We start from the raw sequence: 21,562 nt of genomic DNA, 5'->3' as shown, positions 1-21,562 counted from the left end.
AATGAAAAGTTTTGAAAGTTTACAAAAACTTGCCCTCAAGTTTTGGAACAAGTAAAGTCATGCTAAAACTTTAGTTCCAACCCTTAGAATTTTGAAAGTTAAAATTCTACCCTTATACTTATAATATTATAAGTTAATAATATATATATATATATATATATATATATATATATATATATATGTATGTATGTATAAGATTAAAGTCGTCTTACCGCTAGTACGCCTCATTCACGAAGCCGGTCTATAAGGTGGGTATAAATTTGTTGCCTATAAAATGGCAACTTAATGGGGGTCCACTCTCACCCACCGCTTGCTTGACTGGTGGAGGGTCGTTAGCCGAACGGGTAGGACAAGGACTTATAAATTCTCATTAAAAGTATGATGAATATTATAAAGTAACTAAATGTTTTATTAAATTCCCAATCTTAGTTACTTTAGGAAAAATGTGAATAAGGTGCTAATCCATGAAATTACACTTTACACTTTGTTTAAGTCGTTGGTGGAGCGTGTGTGGTTAACCGGCACACTAACTTGGACTTAACACGGTAGGTAAAGGGTAACTTAAGGTTTATTATAGTATCGGTCGAGCGTGTGTGGTTTACCGGCACATCGATTGAGTGATAAACTTTAAGGGTACCAAGTGATTTGCATGGTTACTTCACACCTCGTTTTGTGATCCTCGGTATCCCAGTCACAAAACTTGGAGGGCACACTCGAGATTGAAACATGCCTTTGAAAAGTTCATTGAATCTCAAAGAATCTAGGAATTTCTAAGAACCAATCAAAAACCTAATATTTAATATTTCGTTTTTCGTGGTGGAAATTGGTGAATCGTCATTCACCTACCTTTCAAATATGTTATAGCTTGGATTACGGCATACCTCTTCTAAGTTATAATATATTGTGATTGGATCCTAGCCTTAATATTACATTTGGGTGTCTTTATAAGGACTCTCTAAATATCTAAACTAATCTTGTCCTTTTTTCCTTCAGATGTCTTCAAACAATGCTGCTTCTGGCTCTAATCCTAATGGCTCCTTTACCCTTATGAACTTGTGTGGGAAAGTCACTTTTGATGGATCCAACTTCAATGAATGGATCAGAAACATCAGGATGATTACCCGCTACGAGGACAAAGAATATGTCCTTGACAAGGAGCTTAAGGAGATTGATAAGACCACTGCAACTCCCCAGGAGATCGCTGAATTTCAGGCACATGAAAGGGATGCTACCAAGGTGGCATGCATCATGATGGCCACGATAACAGCAGAACTCCAAAAGTCCTATGAGGATTTCTACCCTTATGAAATGCACCAAGATCTGATGGAAAGATACCATCAAAGTGCACGACAAGAAAGGTATGAAATCATCTGCTCCATGATAACAACCATGATGAAGGACGGGGAATCCGTCACGAGCCACATGCATAAAATGCAAAGGTATGTGGATCGATTGCTGAAGCTTAATGTGAACTTCCCTGAGGAGCTTGCAATAGATATCATTTTGCACTCCTTACCATCGTGCTATGATCAATTCTGCATGACATATCACATGAATAAGGAAGAGGTCACACTCAGCAAACTTCAGGGACTTCTCAAGACTGCAGAAACAGGTCTTAAGGGGAAGTCGGTTGTTAACACTCCTACTCCAAACTCTACTCCGGTTTTGGCAATCGGGAAAAGTAGAGGGAAGAAGAGAAAGAGCTCTTCAAAGGGTACCAAGGCTCAGACACTTGATGGCTCTTCTTCAAGTGGAACCAAGAAAGGTTTCGTTACTCCTTCTGACCCAAAAGAGGCTGAATGCTTCTATTGCCATGAAAAATCACATTGGAAGCGGAACTGCCCAAAATACCAGCAAGATGTGAAGGATGGGTAAGTTAAACCCAACCATGCAAGTATTTACACTATCATTTCTAATAACTCACCCCATTCTAAATATTGGGTCCTAGATACCGATTGTGGTATTCACATTTGTTGTGACTTGCAGGGACTAAGAAGAAGTGAGAATGTGGAGCAAGGAAGAATAAACCTAATCACGGGGAATAGGAAAGCTTTACCTGTCACCAAGATTGGAGTTTATACTTTATCGCTAAGTAGTGGGTTTAGTTTAGATTTGAATAAGTGTTGTTATTCGCCAGAAATGGCAAGAAATATTATTTCCTTTCATGCATTGTATAAACAAGGTTTCACCTTTTCATTTGATAATGAAGTTGGTTCGATTAATGCTTTCTATAATAATGTTCTTTATTTTAAAGCATTACCTTGTGATGGCGTGTATAAAACACTATCTGTGGTTGATAACATAGGAAATAATGTATTGTGTCTTGATTCTGTTAATAATAACTTGGATAATGCATCATTATGGCATTGTCGTCTTGGACATATAAGCAAGAAACGCATAGGCCAACTCCAAAAGGATGGAGTCTTGGAGTCATTTGACCTAAAGTCAGATGATAGTTGCGAATCATGCTTACTTGGAAAAATGACAAAGTCACCCTTCACAAGCTCGTGTGAGAGGGGTGAAGGTTTGTTGGACCTTGTACACACGGATGTGTGTGGACCATTCAAACATGCCACAAGGGATGCTAATCGTTATTATTTGACTTTTACTGATGATTAGAGTAGATATGGATATATCTACTTGATCAAGCATAAGTCAGAGACTTTCGAAAGGTTTAAGGAATTTAAACAGGAAGTTGAGAATCAATTGGGCAGGAACATTAAGAGGCTTCGATCCGATCGTGGTGGTGAGTATCTTAGTTCAGAGTTCCTTGACTATCTAAGGGAATGTGGGATAGTCTCACAATTGACACCTCCCAGAACACCACAGTTGAATGGTGTGGCTGAGAGACATAATCGAACCTTGTTGGATATGGTTTGTTCCATGATGAGTCGAGCTTCGCTACCAATCTCATTTTAGGGGTATGCCTTAGAGACTGCCGCCCATATCCTTAATCTAGTCCCTACAAAGAAAGTTGCCAAAACTCCTCACGAGATGTGGACTGGTAAAGTACCTAAACTAGACAACATCAAGATTTGGGGTTGCGAGGCTTTCGTGAGACGCGAGACTCATGATAAGCTCGAACCTCGAAGTGAGAGGTGTATTTTCATCGGCTACCCACAACAATCCTTTGGTTACCTCTTCTACAGACCTAGTGAAAATGTGGTCTTTGTAGCTAGGAGGGCTTTCTTTAGAGAGAGAGAGAGAGAGAGAGAGAGAGAGAGAGAGAGTTTATAAGCCAAGGAAACAGTGGGAGGCAAGTTGATCTTGAAGAAATTCAAGAGTCAAGCGGTGAAGGAACTTCAAACCCTAGCACTCAACTTGAGGAGGAAATTCCTGTTGAGCCAATTGACAAGTCTGTACCTCTGAGGCGGTCCACAAGGGTTAGGAATGCTCCTGAGCATTACTATGGATTCCACATTACTGCAGAAGGTGATACACCTATCAGTGATGAGACACTGATAAGTGTGGATGAACCTAACAGTTACGCGGAAGCCATGGCAGGCCCTGAGTCAGCCAAGTGGAAAGAGGCAATGGACAACGAAATACAGTCCATGTATGACAATCAAGTTTGGAACTTGGTTGAGAATGTACCAGGTCATAAGACAGTAGGGTGCAAATGGGTCTTCAAGAAGAAGACCGACATGGATGGTAAAGTACACACTTATAAGGCTCGACTGGTTGCAAAGGGCTTCTCTCAAATTCCTGGAGTGGACTATGATGAGACCTTTTCTCCAGTAGCCAAGATTAAGTCTATTAGGGTTCTGTTAGCCATAGCTGCATTTCATGACTATGAAATATGGCAAATGGATGTCAAAACCGCTTTCCTTAATGGAAAGTTGGCTGAAGATGTTTACATAAGTCAGCCAGAGGGTTTTATCAGCCACGAGTACCCAAATAAAGTATGTAAGCTTGAGAAATCCATTTATGGATTGAAGCAAGCACCTCGCAGATGGAATCTTTTATTTGATGAAAAGGTCAAGGAATTTGGCTTTTCTAGAAGTGAAGATGAGTCTTGCGTGTATGTCAAGGCTAGTGGGAGTATAGTTAGCTTTTTGGTATTGTATGTGGATGACATACTACTCATAGGAAATGACATCCCAACTCTGCAAGAAGTTAAGTCCTGGCTTGGGAAGTGTTTCTCTATGATGGACCTAGGAGAAGCTGCCTATATTCTAGGGATAAGGATCTTGAGAGATCGGAGTAAAAGACTAATTGGACTTAGTCAGAGTATCTACTTGGATAAGGTGCTGAAGAGATTCAGCATGCAGGACTCCAAGAAAGGAGAGTTACCTATCCAGAGTAACGCCAGATTGAGTAAGACACAAAGCCCTAGCACTAAGGCTGAGATTGCAGAAATGAGTCGAATACCTTATGCTTCGGCTGTAGGATCGATCATGTATGCAATGACGTGTACTCGACCTGATGTAGCCTTTGCACTGAGCATGGTTAGCAGGTATCAGGGAACCCTGGCAAGGCACACTGGACTGCGGTAAAGAATATCCTTAAGTACCTACGGAGGACTAAGGACTGGGTCCTTACCCTCGATGGGAGTGATGACTTGAGAGTTGTAGGGTATAGTGATGCTAGCTTCCAGACTGATAGGGATAATTTCCGCTCTCAGTCGGGCTGGGTCTTTACCCTAAACGGAGGAGCAATTCTTGGAAGAGTTCCAAGCAAGAGACAGTGGCTGATTCAACTTGTGAATCAGAGTATATTGCAGCTAGCGAGGCGGCAAAAGAGGCGATATGGCTAAAGAACTTCATTGGAGACCTTGGAGTTGTACCAGCTATTAAAGAGCCAATGGAAATTTTCTGTGATAGTGAAAGCGATGTTGCCTTAGCCAAGGAACCTAGGGATCACGGGAGATCCAGAAACATTGACAAAAAATACCATTTTATCAGACATCGGATAGAAGAAGGATTCCTCGTGGCAAAGAGGGTATCATCGGATGAGAACCCAGCAGATCCCCTCACGAAGGGACTGACTCGGGTTAAGCATCTCCAGCATGCTCGGAGCAAAGGGCTGAAGGATGATATTAGATTTAGTAGTTAGATAACCTAGAAATTTGTAAAGTGTACTTGACATTAGATGATGAATAAAAGGTGTTTTATTTATGAGTAAAGTGTTGTTATCTCTTGTCGATCGTTTACTATATTTCTTTTGTATGTTTTGACTTCCAGAATAATTTTGTTTGGTATAACATATTATTCAAACCTCCATAGTCGGTCATATGTCGGAAGTAGGTATGAATCAAGACTGTCATGATTGGTTGCAGAGGTCCAAGGTGTTGGACAAGGCTACAACAATCATGAGTGCTCATAAGTTCTGAGCATTGGACTCAACCCACGCTCACTAGAATCACTTCATGGAATTTATCTCGAGTGATCGTGAGACGGTAATATCATATAAGTCTTCAAACCTAGAGATATGATTTGTTACTTACAAGTTGGTTATGCATTGATTGTACGAAAAGGCATTGGTAACTCGATGTTATAAAACGTGCTTTTGTGTATAATTCAATGAGTGGTAGAACAAACATATGAGTCGAAGTTTATCTGTTCCTTCTTGAATTGGAAGCTGATATCTGGGCCCCTCGATGATTTTGTTTTGACCTATGTACCGGGCCCGGTCAAAACTAAGTTGATGTGTTCAATTAAGTTCTTTGTCAAACAAATCGGAAATCGAGAAACAAACTGCTGGACAATAAGTAAGACATTGTTCCATGTATTTGTCCGGCTGATATCTAGAACAGAGGATTATATGATCACTTATCTTAAATGGCGTATCAACATCTTCTCAGTTCCGAGAGACCTTGAAAGAGCTACGATTGCCGGTTGGTTCCTGACGTACTGGAGTTATAGTTATTAGACTTATCCAATTGGGAGACTGTTGGATAAGGTGTCTAAGTCCATAACTATTTATCGTCAGTACTTAACCCGACCCGGCACGGTCCATTTGGGTTGCATGGCACCATGCAATTGGATAGACTAAATGAAAGAAATAAAACTTGGAGATTATTAATATATTATAAGTTCTAATATATTAATAATATTATTTAATTAGTTTGATCAAGAATTAATTTAGAATTAATTAAGTGATCAAAAGATAACTAATTAAATATATGGGTTGATTATGTAAATCATTCATATCTTGTATAGTGGGCTAAGAGGCTCCATGGATTATCAAGTTGGGTTCCACCCATAGGATGCTCCATGGGAGTTACAAACCCATGGGTCATGGAAATGAAGAGTCATGAAACATTAGGGTTTACATGGTGTAACCCTAGATGTGTGAACACTATATAAGAATCCCATTCTCCACCAAAATCGGTTACACATATGAAACAAGAGGGCTAGGCCGATTTCAAGAAGTGTGTGTTCTCTCAAAAGTCTTTCCAAGAGCATTTGGTGTTGTGTGAAGCATTTGAGGCATCGCACTTGGGGTGCTAGGCTCACAAGGTTTCAAGGAACATAAGCAACAACAAGGTAAGTTATTCTATCTTTCATTCAAATTAAAAATTGTTCCCCATGTATGCTAGATAGGAATATAACCTTGGAATTCAACTTTGCATGATAATTAGACAAACATAGATCCAAGGTTATTAGGGTTGCATGTACACTTAGGAAGTGTTAGAATGCTCAAAACCCATCATCAAGTACATACCAAATATAGTTATCGACTTATACACTATATCCAACACAATCATGTGACGTGAGCAACCACTATCGATATACTATTTCTCATCATATTGCTCGTCACATAGCACCTGCGATCAATGAAAGAATTTAGGTACCCAAGGCTGTTTGGGTCCTTGGAAATTACCTTTGAAAACAGAATGAAATGCAAAACTTTTAACCCAACCACAAACTTTAGTTTTGAGACTATCAATTAAGTCCACATCACTAGGTAAAGGAATGGAAACACAAGTTTTTGTTAGTTTGGGATTGTCACTAACACATGCCTTTGTCTTTTTAGATTGCGTATGAACATGCTTTTCTTTCGAAGCCGGTTGCCAAGTCTTTACCAAAACATTCGAATCTTTTGAAGACGAGCTTGCAGTTGACGAAGTATTCACATACTTCTGATAAGCTTCTTGAATTTGTTGTTGAGAGTATTTCCTTGATTGATACACTCATCCTTTTCCTTCAAGCCAATGATCGATGTTTTTGTCACGAAACAACCCTTTTGTGTACGACACTTTCGAATTCTGCTTCCCAGACGGAATTGGAAAATTCGGTTTTTGTGGGACGAAATCAACATTTGATTTAGGACAAAATTCCATGGCATATCGACTTCCAAAATTGTTTTCAACGCTTGCATTTTGAGAAAATCGGTTGTGAAATTTTTGTTTTTGAAAAAATCTTGGTTGTTGATTAGAAGAAAATCGTTATTTTGATTGTTGATTTTGAAAGCTCTTTGAGGTATTTTTGATATTTGTGGAAACTGTTGTATTTTGAACTTTCGAAGAACTTGTTTTTGGATAAAATTCAGATTTTGTTTTGTTTGATTGAGCGAGATTTTTCTTTTGATCTGAATAAGATGTTGAATTCGAAGACTTGTTCTCAACAGATTTAGTCTTTGTGTTTTCAGACGTTTTCAATGTCAAACCATTTTGTTTCTTTCGAGACTCCACGGTTTGCCAGAAAATCTTCTTTCGTGCTTGTCTTTTTGAAATTTCATTTTTTTTTAAAACTTGTCAATTTGTTCTTTAAATTCTTTTGAATTTAATTTGACAATAATTTCATTCTCCACAATAACCTCTTTTGTAACTTCTTTCACAACTTTATATTTTTCAACCCATTTGCGTTGTGGTTTTTCTCTTTGAAAAACATACGAATTCTTTGATAGATTATTTTCGACAGTGCTTTGATTTGAAAAGAATCCTTTGTCTGTTGTTTTCTTGTTGTCATCTTCGACCATTTTGTTGAATTCTGGTTTAATGTTTTCAACATTTCCAATAGTGACAAAAACTTGATTTGGAAAAACACTATCATCTCTACACTTAAAATTTAGATACACCACTTGATTTGTTTCCAATTAATGGGCTCCTTTTTCATACAAAACTTTGTGGAAATTTTTAGTGTTCCCTAACACTTGATCAACAACAACACGTGGAATTTCTGTTTCTTTCGAATCTTTGTTTGATGAGACCTTATTGTGCGAATTGTCTTCATCATTTTCATCATCACTGCTATCTGTTTGACTATCTCGAATATCCACAAAATCAGGATCATATACTTTCGAAGTTGAAGGTTTGTCAGTGTCAATCTTAACCATCAAATCCTTAATCTTTTCTTTTCCTTTAGACTTTGATACAACATTAATGACAGACAACCGAGAACAATCAACATCCTCAATATCACTAATTTCGCTAATATTGTCAAAGCTATCTTCAATATCAGCAAAATTAGATTGAGAATCAGATGTTGAATTCTGAGTCTTTTTCAAAATTTTGATATGTTCTAATTTAGTCAATGTATCATTCACAATGACTAATTCATTCGAATCCAAACATTCATCAATTTTGACAATTCCATAAGCATATTTATCATCAGGGATTTTGTCAAACTCAACAATATTTTTCTCATAATCATATGAAATATTATCAACCTTCTCTCTCTCTCATATGCTAAAAAAGGTAATAATTTCCTATGTTTCTCCTTGTTAATTTCACACGAATGATGCAATGCAGTCAATTTTCTATATAGACGTTTAGCAGAATTACAGTATATATTTCGTTGAGCTAATAAGAGTTTTACGTCACTAGACAACGAATCCCTATCACACATAATGTTTGTAATCTGCATGTAATGACCATAAAATTCCAACCAATTTAAACTTTTCAAAAACAACCCGGTTTCATAAAGTTATTACAAAAAGGTTTTCAATACAATTATCATCAGAGTCTTCCCCAGAACCACATCATAAGCATAATCAAGAGGAGCGGTAAGGTCACGCCTATGCCTTGCCACGGTCTCCTGAAGAACCTGAAAAACATTAAACCACAACTGTAAGCCCGAAAGCTTAGTGAGATACCCCCAAAATACCAAGCACATATACCATACACGCACAACATGCCATATCATAACAGAACACAGAACAACCATGCACTTTGGGTCTACTGTGTGACTAGTCCGCCGCTGGCCTTCAGTCCACCTGGTCCACCCTCCGAGTCTAATCACATACATCGAGTCTACAGTGTGAATGGTCCGCCCGCACCGGACCTTCAATCCACCTGGTCCATTCTCTGAGTCCACAGTATGACTGGTCCGCCCGCACTGGGCCTTCAGTCGGCCTGGTCCACTCTTCGAGCCTCGGCACGTCTGGTCCGCCCTCTTGGGGCCTACAGCCTATCCGGACCACTCGCTGGGCCTTCGGGATAACCAGTCCGCCCTGGGTATGTTGGCCTACAGCACAAAGCAGGACCCGCCTGAACCCAACCCCAGTCCAACAACCATGTGCACATAAACATTCAAACATATAACAATTCACATCCAATCAAACCGATCTAACAGATCACATAGCATAACATTATCCTAACCAGGATACGCACCTAACCGGTCACTAGCATAGCATCATCCTATATACCAGGATTCCGACCTTAACCAGGTCTCTAACATATACCACTCTAACTACCAGGATGCAAACATAGCAAGACAATAACATAACAACGATACCCGGATCACAATCCGATAAAGGGCCGGCCTTGGTGCCCTAGACCCTGTCGATATAGTGAGGATAACTCACCTCGCAACTGCCGACTGAAAAGATAAGCCCAAGCTGCTCCGACCACTGACACGATCTCCACCACTAGCCAACACCAAAACACTGAACTCAAAACAAATGCCAACAATTACCAAAATGCCCCTGGAAGTCAACTGGTCAACCCTTGGTCAAAGTCAAAGTCAAAGTCATCTTCCTGACTGACTCTACTCGCCGAGTCAACCTGATGACTCGCCGAGTCCCCATGCTCAGAACTTCCCCAATCCGCGACTCAACTCGCCGAGTCACCCCGAGACTCGCCGAGTCCCACAACTCTGAGTCCTTTCTCACTCAACTCACCGAGTCATCCCTTGACTCACCGATTCACGGCTCAACCAGAAGAAGGTTAGGACCTCACGACCTGACTCGCCGAGTCCAAGAACAGACTCGCCGAGTCCAAGGCTATCTTCAACCAACTCGCCGAGTTGTTCTTCCAACTCGTCGAGTTCCTGCCCATCTTCATGCAACTCGTCGAGTACACCTTTATAACTCGCCGAGTACCCCTAGATCTTAACCCATATAGAAGCTTTCCAGGCCATGCAGATGATCCAAACTATAGATCTACCCTTCTACAAGCCATCCTTCACGTAAAGTGGCAAACTTTACGTGAATCCAAGTAGATCTAAGAATTTTACACTCTAGGGTTTGGGTTTGGGACAAGATGGCTTCACCAATCACTCAAGAACAGGGACTTTAATGCACTCTAGACCTTATCCATTCCATATCTGAGGTAGCAACCTCAGATCTAACCTCCAAACTCAAAACATCACAAGCTATTCTTTCCAAATACTCCAAAATAATGAATAATAGCCCAAGCAACGAAATAATACCTCAAAAGGAAGCTCCAACAGAAGAGAATCTGAGTCTTAGCAAAGCCCCTTGCTCCAAGCCTCTTAACTCTCCAAGATCTCTTCCAAAATCTCTTCTCTAAGGTTCAAAAGCCCTCAAAATCACTCACAAATGCTCCTTAGGGTTTTCTGGACTTCAAGAGAGGGTAAAGACGCTGGGGGAGGGTATAATGTCCTTTATATAGGGATCATCCTCCGAAATTAGGGTTTTCTCCACACAGCACCAACTCGCCGACTCGCCGAGTTGGCCACTTAACACGTGACCAGAATCGCGACCCTACTCGCCGAGTCCACCCATGGACTCGCCGAGTTGCCCTTTCACATTTACACTTTGAACCCTGAACTTGTACTCCTGAACTCGGGATGTTACAATTCTCCCCCACTTAAATTAGGCTTCGTCCTCGAAGCCTGGGGCAACACAACTCCAAAAGTACTCTCGCAATGCACCACCTGGCATTAACCAGACCAAGCTCCTCAAAATACAACCACCGAAACCCAAAACCCCACTTTCCCTTTTTGCGGTGTCCTAACCATCGCTTCAAGCCGGCCACCGGCCTCATCCTATGATAACCATACTTATCAACCGAGTACCACTCTATGATACATCACTCTCTCCAAAGCACGGCAATCACTTGACTCATACGAGCTAGAAATAACCCTGAACCACCGGAATCCCAATCTGAGTCCAACTTTATCCACTCCATGCTGACGGGATGACATATCCTTTAGCCTCAGAGCAAATCCCAAGAGTTCTCCTCCGTAATCTCATACCCATGCTGAACTGGCTCTAGCATCCTCGGGTTGGGAAAACCCGATACACTGACGACACCTCCAACATCCCCCATGATGACTTACCACTACATACATAATTCATTGGCCAAATCAAACTAGGAATCCAAGACTCCATCCCTACATCCCTTCCGAGCCTCTTGGCTCCACATCTTCGGAATTTCCTTCCGTGACCTAAGCAGACATCCCAACCGGATGTGATTCCATACCACTGCCGCAAACACACTGCTCAAAAATCATAATTGGAACACCTCAATCATAACCCTGCACTCACTTCCGTGAACTTACACTCCCTCTCGGAGCTACATTCCTTTCCCTTTCTTTACCAAGGAAATCCACTTGGCCGCCTTGTCACTACAACAAGTGCCACGGTGCTCACCTAATACTACACCATTCCCTTATAGCATAACCACTATCCTATGCACCACACATGCTCTGGATCCGCTCGCAGGACTCTCAAGTCCATGCACTACCTTCCACTTGTTGGATATTGTTTCTAAGTCCATAACTTTATTTGGTATGTACTTGATCCGACCCGACATGGTCCATTTGGGTTGCATGGCATTGCAATACTTGGATAGACTAAATGAGAGAATATGGCACTTATGATTATTAATATATTATAAGTTCTAATATATTAATAATAGTGTTATTTAATTAGTATTGATCAAGTATTAATCTAGTATTAATTTGGTGATCAAAGTGAGACTAATTAAATAGATAGGGTTGATTATGACAATCATAAATTCTTTTATAGTGGATTAATGATCTTATGGGTTATGGATGTAACCATTTGGAGCTCCATGGATAGTCCATGGGAGTTACAAACCCATGGGTCATGAGAAATGAAGAGTCCTGACAATTATGGGTCTTCTTAATGAAACCCTAATTGTGACACCACTATAAAAGGAACCCTTTGGCTAGCAAAATCGTGACCTAGTGTGACTAGAGAGGGCATAACCGATTTTGAGTGCTAGAAGTATTCTCTCAAGTTATTCCAAGTTTTGTGGTGTTGTGTGAAGCATTTGAGGCACAACATTTAGGGTGCTAGGCTCACAAAGTCTTGAAGGAATCCAAGCAACAAAAAGGTATGTATTTCTACTAGTTTTAATGTTTCATATATCCCCCATGCCATGCTAGTTAGGAAATAACCTTGAAAAAGAAATTTGCATGTATATAGAGAAAACATAGATTCAAGGTTATTAGGGTTGCATGTACACTTAGGAAGTGTTAGAATGCTCAAAACCCATCAGTGGTATCAGAGCCTAGGATTGTTTTCAGTATACTTGATGCAAAACTGCTTGAAAATCGAAAATTCTGCTCACTGTCGACTAGACTCGCCGAGTCCATGTACAAATTCATCCTACTCGTCGAGTAGGATCATGCACTCGACGAGTAGGTGCGTGCTGGGCAGTCTTTTCGTGTTTTGTTGCTGGAAATGGATTAAAATCATTATCCCAATCTGCTTTGGACTTGTAAAAATTGTTTTTCAAAATGATAATGATTATGTTAACCCATTTTCACATGACTTTTATCAATTTTCAAGAATTGTATATGTTAATATGATTCATGAAATTGCTTGGCATGAATTTGTGTTCTTATGAGTTTTTAGAAGATCATAGGAATTATATGTAACCTCCATGTGTGTTTAATTCATGATCTTAATTGTAATGATGGTGTTCATAACTTGTCCTCAAGTTATGGATAACCAAAAGTCACTTCTTTAAATTATGATTAAAGAACTAAAGAGGTTTCATAAAATGAAGAGTCTTCATTATTATGAACCATTAAAACTCATAAGTTACAAATTGAAGAGACTTGGAATAGTTTCAATTCTTGCCCTCAAGTTTTGGAATTTGAAAAGTCTTACACTCTAATACTTTAATTCCAAATTAAACCTTAGATTTTTAAAAGGTTTAAAAATCATTACTTATACTATTATTATAATTTTATTATATAGATATGTATAAGAATATGTCGTTCTTACCGTTAGTAGGCCTCATTCACGAAGCCGATCTATAAGGGGGGTATAAGGTTGTTGCCTATAAAATGGTGACTTAATGGGTGTCCACTCTCACCCACCGCTTCCTTGATCGGTGGAGGATCGTTAGCCGAACGGGTAGGATATGACTTTAAATTCTCATTAAAAGTATAATGAATTATAAAGTAACTATACATTATAAATTCCCAATCTTAGTTACTTTAGGAAAATGTGAATTTGGTGCTAGCCCATAAAATTACACTTTGTACCTTACCAAGTCGTTAGTGGAGCGTGTGTGGTTAACCGGCACACTAACATGGACTAGTAAGAGTGGCAAAGGGTAACTTGACTTTATTATAGATCGGTGGAGCGTGTGTGGTTAACCGGCACATCGATTAGGTAATATTGTTAAGGGTACCAAGTCAATTTGTATGGTTATTCACACCTTGTTTGTGATCCTCGGCATCCCAGTAACAAACTTGAGAGGGCACATTCGAGATTCAAACATGCCATTGAAAAGTTTAATGTATCTCAAAAGATCTAGGAGTTTCAAAACCAATAAAACCTAATAATAAAATATTTCGTCTTATGGTGGAAATTGGTAAATCGTCATTTATCTACCTTCAAATATTTTATAGTGTGGATTACGGCATCCCTCTTCCACCTATAAATAGTTTGTTGGATCCTAGCCTTAATATTTCATTTGGGTGACTTATTAAGGACTCTTAATCTAATGAAACTTATCTTCCTTTTATTCCAGATGTCTTCCAATAACGTTGCTGGCTCAAACCCGACAGGCTCCTTTTCCCTAATGAACTTGTGTGGTAAGGTCATCTTTGATGGATCCAACTTTAATGAGTGGATCAGAAACATCAGGATGATTACCCGTTATGAGGACAAAGAATATGTCCTTGACAGGGAGCTTAAGGTTGTTAATGAAGCCACTGCTACTCCAGAAGAGCTTGCAGAGTTCATTGCACATGAAAAGGATGCCACCAAGGTGTCCTGCATCATGATGGCCACAATGACTCTGGAACTCCAAAAATCTTATGAAGATTTCTAGCCCTATGAGATGCACCTAGATATTATGGAAAGGTACCATCAGAGCGCGCGTCAAGAGAGGTATGAAATCATTTCCTCCATGATAACCGCAAGGATGAAGGATAGTGAACCCATCACCGGTCACTTGCAGAAGATGCAGAGGTTCGTTGACCGGTTGCTAAAGCTTAATGTTGACTTCCCTGAGGAATTGGCGATTGACATCATTCTCCATTCCTTACCTCAAAGTTATGATCAGTTTCGTATTACTTATCATATGAACAAGGAAGAAGTCACACTTAGCATACTTCAAGGACTCTTAAGGACAACTGAAAATGGCCTTAAGGGTAAAGCGGTTACTACTTCTACTCCTTTAACAGCCCCTGTTCTTGGAATTGGGCAAGGGAAGGGTAAGAAGAGGAAAAGCCCTTGAAAGGGTACCAAGGGTAAGACTCTTGATGGTTCCTCTTCAAGTGGGACAAAGAAAGGTCCCATTACTCCTTCTTCGAACCCAAAGGAAGCACAGTGCTTCTATTGCCAAGATAAGGGACACTTCAAGCGAAGCTGCGCCAAATATCTGCAAGATGTAAAGGATGGGAAGGTTAAACCCACCCATGCAGGTATTTACACAATATTGTCTAACAACTCATCTAATGCTAATTCTTGGGTGCTTGATACAGGGTGTGGTATTCACATTTGTACTGATTTGCAAGCACTAAGAAGAAGTGAGCAAGTGGAGCACGGGAAGATAAACTTAGTCATGGGCAACATGAAAGCATCACCTGTTACCAAGATAGGAGTTTATTCTTTATTGCTTAATAATGGGTTAATGTTAGATTTGAATAAGTGTTGTTACTCGCCCGAAATGGCGAGAAATATTATTTCTTTTCATGGCTTGTACAAACAAGGTTTTACATTTTCATTTGATAATAAAAATGGTGCTATTAATGTTTATTACAATGATGTATTTTACTTTAAAGCAATACCTTGTGATGGTGTATATGAAGCTGTGAATGTTGCAGACAATTTAGGAAATAATGTGTTGTATATTGATTCTTCTGATAGGTTGGACAAAGCATCCTTGTGGCATTGTCGTCTTGGACATGTTAACAAGAAGCGCATAGGCCAACTCCAAAAGGCTGGAGTCTTGGAATCATTTGACCTCAAGTCAGATGATAGTTGCGAATCTTGTTTACTTGGAAAAATGACAAAGTCACCCTTCACAGGTACTTGTGATAGGGGTGAAGGTTTGTTGGACCTTGTACACACGGATGTGTGTGGGCCCTTCAGAGTTGCTACAAGGGATGCTAATCGTTATTATGTGACTTTTACTGATGATTACAGTAGATATGGATATATTTACTTAATCAAGCATAAGTCAGAAACCTTTGAAAAGTTCAAAGAGTTTAAGCAGGAAGTTGAGAATTAATTGAGCAGGAACATCAAGATGCTCCGATCCGATTGGGGATGAGAGTATCTTAGCATTGAGTTCCTTGACTATGTTAAGGAATGTGGGATTGTCTCACAATTGACACCTCCCAGGACACCACAGTTGAATGGTGTAGCTGAGAGGCGCAATCGAACCCTGTTGGATATGGTTCGTTCCATGATGAGTTGAGCTTCATTACCAATCTCTTTCTGGGGGTATGCCTTAGAGACTGCCGCCCATATCCTTAATCTAGTCCCTACTAAAAAGGTTGCCAAAACACTTCACGAGATGTGGACTGGAAAAGTGCCCAATTTGGACCACATCAAGATTTGGGGTTGTGAAGCTTTTGTGAGGCGTGAGACTCATGACAAGCTTGAGCCCCGAAGTGAGAGGTGTATTTTCATCGGCTACCCACAGAGATCCTTTGGTTACCTCTTCTACAGACCTAGTGATAATGTGGTCTTTGTAGCAAGAAGAGGAGTCTTTCGTGAGAGAGAATTCATAAGCCAAGGGGACAGTGGGAGGAAAATTGACCTTGAAGAGCTTCAAGAGTCAAGTGGTGAAGGAACCTCAAATGCTGTCAGCCAACCTGAGGAGGAAACTCCTGTTGAGCCGATAGATGAGTCTGTACCTCCAAGACGTTCCACTAGGGTGAGGAACACACCTGAATTTTATTATGGTTATCACATCACCACTGAAGGTGATACATTTATCAGTGATAGTACACTAATAGATTTGGATGAACCTAATAATTATAAGGAAGCCATGACAGGCCCTGAGTCTGCGAAATGGAAGGAGGCTATGGATAGCAAGATTTAGTCCATGTATGACAATCAAGTTTGGAACTTGGTTGACAATGTACCAGGTCGTAAGACAGTTGGGTGCAAATGGATCTTCAAGAAGAAGACCGACATGGATGGGAAAGTACACACTTATAAAGCGCGACTGGTTGCGAAGGGCTTTACTCAAACTCCGGGAGTTGACTATGATGAGACCTTCTCACCAGTAGCTAAGATTAAGTCTATTAGAGTGTTGTTAGTCATAGCTGCATTTCATGACTATGAAATATGGCAAATGGATGTCAAAACCGCTTTCCTTAATGGGAAGTTGGTTGAGGATGTTTACATGGCTCAGCCAGAGGGTTTTTCTGACCACCGTCAAAATTCGAGTCGGTTCTAGATTTGACTAGACTTAGTTGCACATATAGGCACTACACGTACTAGACTTAGTAACTAGAAGCTAAGTTATAACCTACAAGAAACTTGGAAACAATTAGAATCAATGGATAGTGTACTTAAATTTCACATTGATATGTGAATTTACTACTACTTAACTGTAGTGACTATCCTTATTCAGGCCACTCTTTGACACGAACACCTTTTCATGAATCATATACACACATTATGCACTTGACCTAGTAGTAGAAATTATGTCGGAGTCTCATAGAAACTTAAGTCAAAGTTGTAGACTAGGACTAGTATACTTGACTCCTCAATTTCGCTTGAATCTCGGAATCACTACATAGAATGCCAATAAACCGATAAAAAAATATTACAAACATTATTTCTAACTTGAATAAGAGTTATGAAACTCTAAAATAGTTTGAAGTCTCAAAATTTAATTAATTTTGATATCCAAAGACTTACAAACTCTCAAAAACCCTTAAAAACTCATATTTATAAACTTTAACCTTAAAAATTTCTATAAAAATAATTATGAAACTTATAATATGATCTTATAATAATAAAAATTATGAGAATTCAATTAAGAAAAATAAAATTTAAGTCATTAGTATTTAACCTTATTTCTATGCAAAAAAATCAAGGTTTTGTGAATGAAAATTAAAATAAGGTGCATATTTTATAAAAACTTGATATTTTTATAAAATAAAGTTATAATTTTATAAATTTAAGAGAGGTAGACCCTCTCTCCACTCCAAAGTCGGACTCCCTCCTCCCAAGATGCCTCTCCTCTTCCCAACACAAAATGATTCTTCTTCTCTCTCACACTCCATCTTCCCTTATTTTCTCTCATTTCTCTCTCACACACATTTTCTCTCTTCCTCCCACTATGAACCACGAAATTTTACAGCCAACATGTCCAAGAACACTCAAGATACTCAAAATCTTCATCATCTAATGGTGTTCATTAAGGTAGAACACCATTTCCTTTCATTTTCCTTCAAGTTTTCATGGATTTTCTTGCATTTCTTTGTTCTTCTACACCATTCTAATGAAAGATCAAGAACACATAAACATACACACACACAAACTCACGGTTTTGATGATGATGGTGGTAGGATTTCACCCAAAAACAACATGCATGTTGTTAATGGTGAAATCCAAGGACCAAAACCTAAGTCAAAATCAACATAATGCCCTTTTATACAAGCTTTGGGTAAAAATCACCACATGCATCCAAAGTTTCTATCAAAAACGATTTTTGAACATTTCAAACTCATGAATGGTCTTCAAAACAACATGCATGTGATGATCTTCAAGCTTAGATGCTTGATGATCAAAGTTGTTAAAAAGCTTTCAAAGATGTTAATGAAAGATTTATTTCCAAATAAATATCTAAAAAACATTTTCTGACCAAATCCGATTTTTCCCAGATTCTCATCAACAAAATAAGATGATCTGTAAATTTCCACAAGATAATTCATTTCTCTCGAATTACTATAATTAATGCAATAAAATAGGGCAATAAATCATATAAAATACTTCCATAGGTCTATAAATCGGAATAAATTCGTGCGTGACCCTTATGGTGAACAATGACCTCGTATTAAATTTCATCGATTTATGTTGCTGTTTAGTATGATTTTCGATTTTCTTTTTGTTTGGGTATAATAAATCACAAAACAACTTTAAGAAGTGTAAAAATTATATATAACAATTTTCGCAGCTCTTAACTGTGGTGGGAGACAAACAAAAATAATTTCAGAATTTTTCATCATGTCTTCCTATTTTCCCCAATTTTTGGTAATTAGAATGGCCTAAAAATAGGAAAAATAGTTCTGATTATCCAAAATTCATGAAATTTTACCAGAACATCATTTGGTCAAATAGGAGGTTACATACAAATTTTCATGATTTTTCTATACTGTATACTATTTTTATCCTATTTTCTAAGGTTAAATACACTTAAATACACTTAAATACACATAAATACCTAAAACCGAATTATACAATATGAAAACAACTTTTAGTATTTTTCCCAGATTACTTACACTGTAAATGATGTTACAAAATTTTTTGGTAATTTATTTTAACTGTTTATTATTTATTCTTCAGTTAATCATTATTTAAGGGGATAAAACAAGGAAAAATAGAAATACCCACTGAAAAATATCTTTTATATTTTTCACATCCTAGTTATGTATAATAAAAGTTAAATAAAAAGTTTAGATAATTTTGGAAACTTTTTTATATTTATTTCAATTTTTATTAGAATAAATGCTCAAAAATCATAAAATTGGGTTAAACAGTTTATAAATCGATTTTTATATTTTTTCCAGATCAATAATGTTTAATAACAATAATAAAAAAAAATTTGGGTAATTTTGAAAACTTTTTTCTATTTATTTCAATTTTTATTAGAATAAATGCATAAAAATCATAACAATTGGTTAAACAGTTTAGAAACCCATTTTTATATTTTTCACAGATTACGTATGTGTAATGACATTACTATAAAAAGTTTGGGGCATTTTCTTAACTGATTTCTATTTTTCATGAATTTTTATATATTTAGAGAATTAAATATATGAAAAATGGTTATGCATATCCATAATCGATGACATATTATCTAGTAGTCTTTTAACACATTTAGAAGCAAAATCTGAAGTTTGGGAATTTTTATTAACTGTTTAGTTTTTTTTATAATTTTATGGTTATTCAAGAAACTAAAGTGGTGAAAAATAGTTAGACAAATCAAAAATTCAAGAAAATTTATCTTGTGGTCTTTGACTTCAATTAAAACTAAAATGCAAAGTTTGGAAAATTTTAGAACTAAATTGATTTAGTTTTGAATATTTAATCATTGGAACACTTCTAAAATGTTAAATATTAACATTTCAATAATGGAAATTTTCCGCTTAAATTGTTATATAACAATTGATTCTTTGAAACTTAATTTCCACAGAAAAATATTTATAATTTATCAATATTCAATTGTGACTCAGTATTGACATAATTCTATTGTAGTAGTAAGTATACTAGTGTTACATTTCGATTAGAGACTCACTAGTGAATACCAATATTGTAGGAATCGGTAGTGGTACACGTGGAACATAGTCAAGACACTATTTGCATCATCTCAATGTATTGTGAGTATTCACCACTCCCCTATTTTCGGTTTTTAAATGTTTTGGGGTGGAAAAGCATGTCTTAAACTATTTATATCTGTTGTATTTATTTAACTCGTATAAACTTGGTTGCTATATATATTGTGAGTATTCACGTACTCCCCTATTTTCGGTTTTTATGTTTTGGGGTGGAAAAACATGTCCAGAAAAACTATTATTTTCATGTTGTATTTAAATTGATTTGTATCAAACACGATTGCTATTTTATTACTATGTCTCTCTATGTATGTCTATGCAACACGGAACATGAGAACTTATCATACTAAGGCCCTTCCCTTGTCTCTAACCATTAACTCTTTGAGCCAATGATCATTATGGATAGCGCTATTAGGAATTGACAACTCCTCACTCGTCCTATTGCTGGAGTGCATGATACCATATTCATCTATGGAACGATAAGCATAGATCTTGATAGGGCTTCAGTCATAGGTTTGGTTGAGACTCATTGTTTGCTCATACACATACAAACTCGTTTCTTGTTATAACAATAAACTTGTTATCAATAATAGCAATCAACTGGTTTCTCATTATAGCAATGAACTCTATTTCTCATTACAACAACGAACTTTTACTAGTGGAAACTTATATACATGTTTTAGCAATGAAATTGTTTGCTCCTTGTAGCAACGAAATTGACAGCTCATTTTAGCAATGAAACTTGTTTACTCGTTTGAGTAACGAACTTTATCTTCCATGAGAATATGAATGTTGCATCTTATTCGGGCAATATACTTTATCTCATGATGACAAAGAACTTTGCTTTTATAAACTTATTTACTCATTTTAACAATATACTTGTATTATTGGAAACTTTTATCAAAACTTTGATTTCAACTGTAACAGCCCGAAATCCTGGTATTCTTCTTTTGGCCTTACATCTTGGTTAAGTTGATGATTTAGGGTTTTCATGGTAGGCGAGTATGCTGGGCGTACAAGGTGTACGCTGCGCGTACTCACGCGCCTCATTTGGACGCGTTTCCCCTCAGGTACGCAGGGCGTACCCAAGGTTACGCCCGGCGTAACTTATTCAGACCCAAACCCTAAATTCCTTTGATGGGGCTATAAAAGGAACATGTGGCTGGTCTTCTCAGCCACCATCCCTCAGAGTGAAACCCTAAAAAGAGTGTACCCTCGTTCTTAGGCCATTGTGTGTGTATTCTAAGCTTGGTGGTGTCATTTCAAGGTTGCAAAGGAGAAGTAGAGCTTGTTGGAGAGGCTCGAAGTGGTGCTCAAGTGTAGATCTGAACCTTGCAAGGGCTAAAGCTTCATTTCCAGGTATAAAGTTCGGATCTTGTCACTTGGTTCATGTTGTATGCTTAAAAGGTCATTTTCTAGGGTTTAAG

This window comes from Lactuca sativa, chromosome 1 (assembly GCF_002870075.4).
Source record: "Lactuca sativa cultivar Salinas chromosome 1, Lsat_Salinas_v11, whole genome shotgun sequence".
Lineage (NCBI taxonomy): Eukaryota > Viridiplantae > Streptophyta > Magnoliopsida > Asterales > Asteraceae > Lactuca > Lactuca sativa.
The sequence above is the reverse complement of the archived record's forward strand: the minus strand, read 5'-3'. Positions refer to the sequence as shown.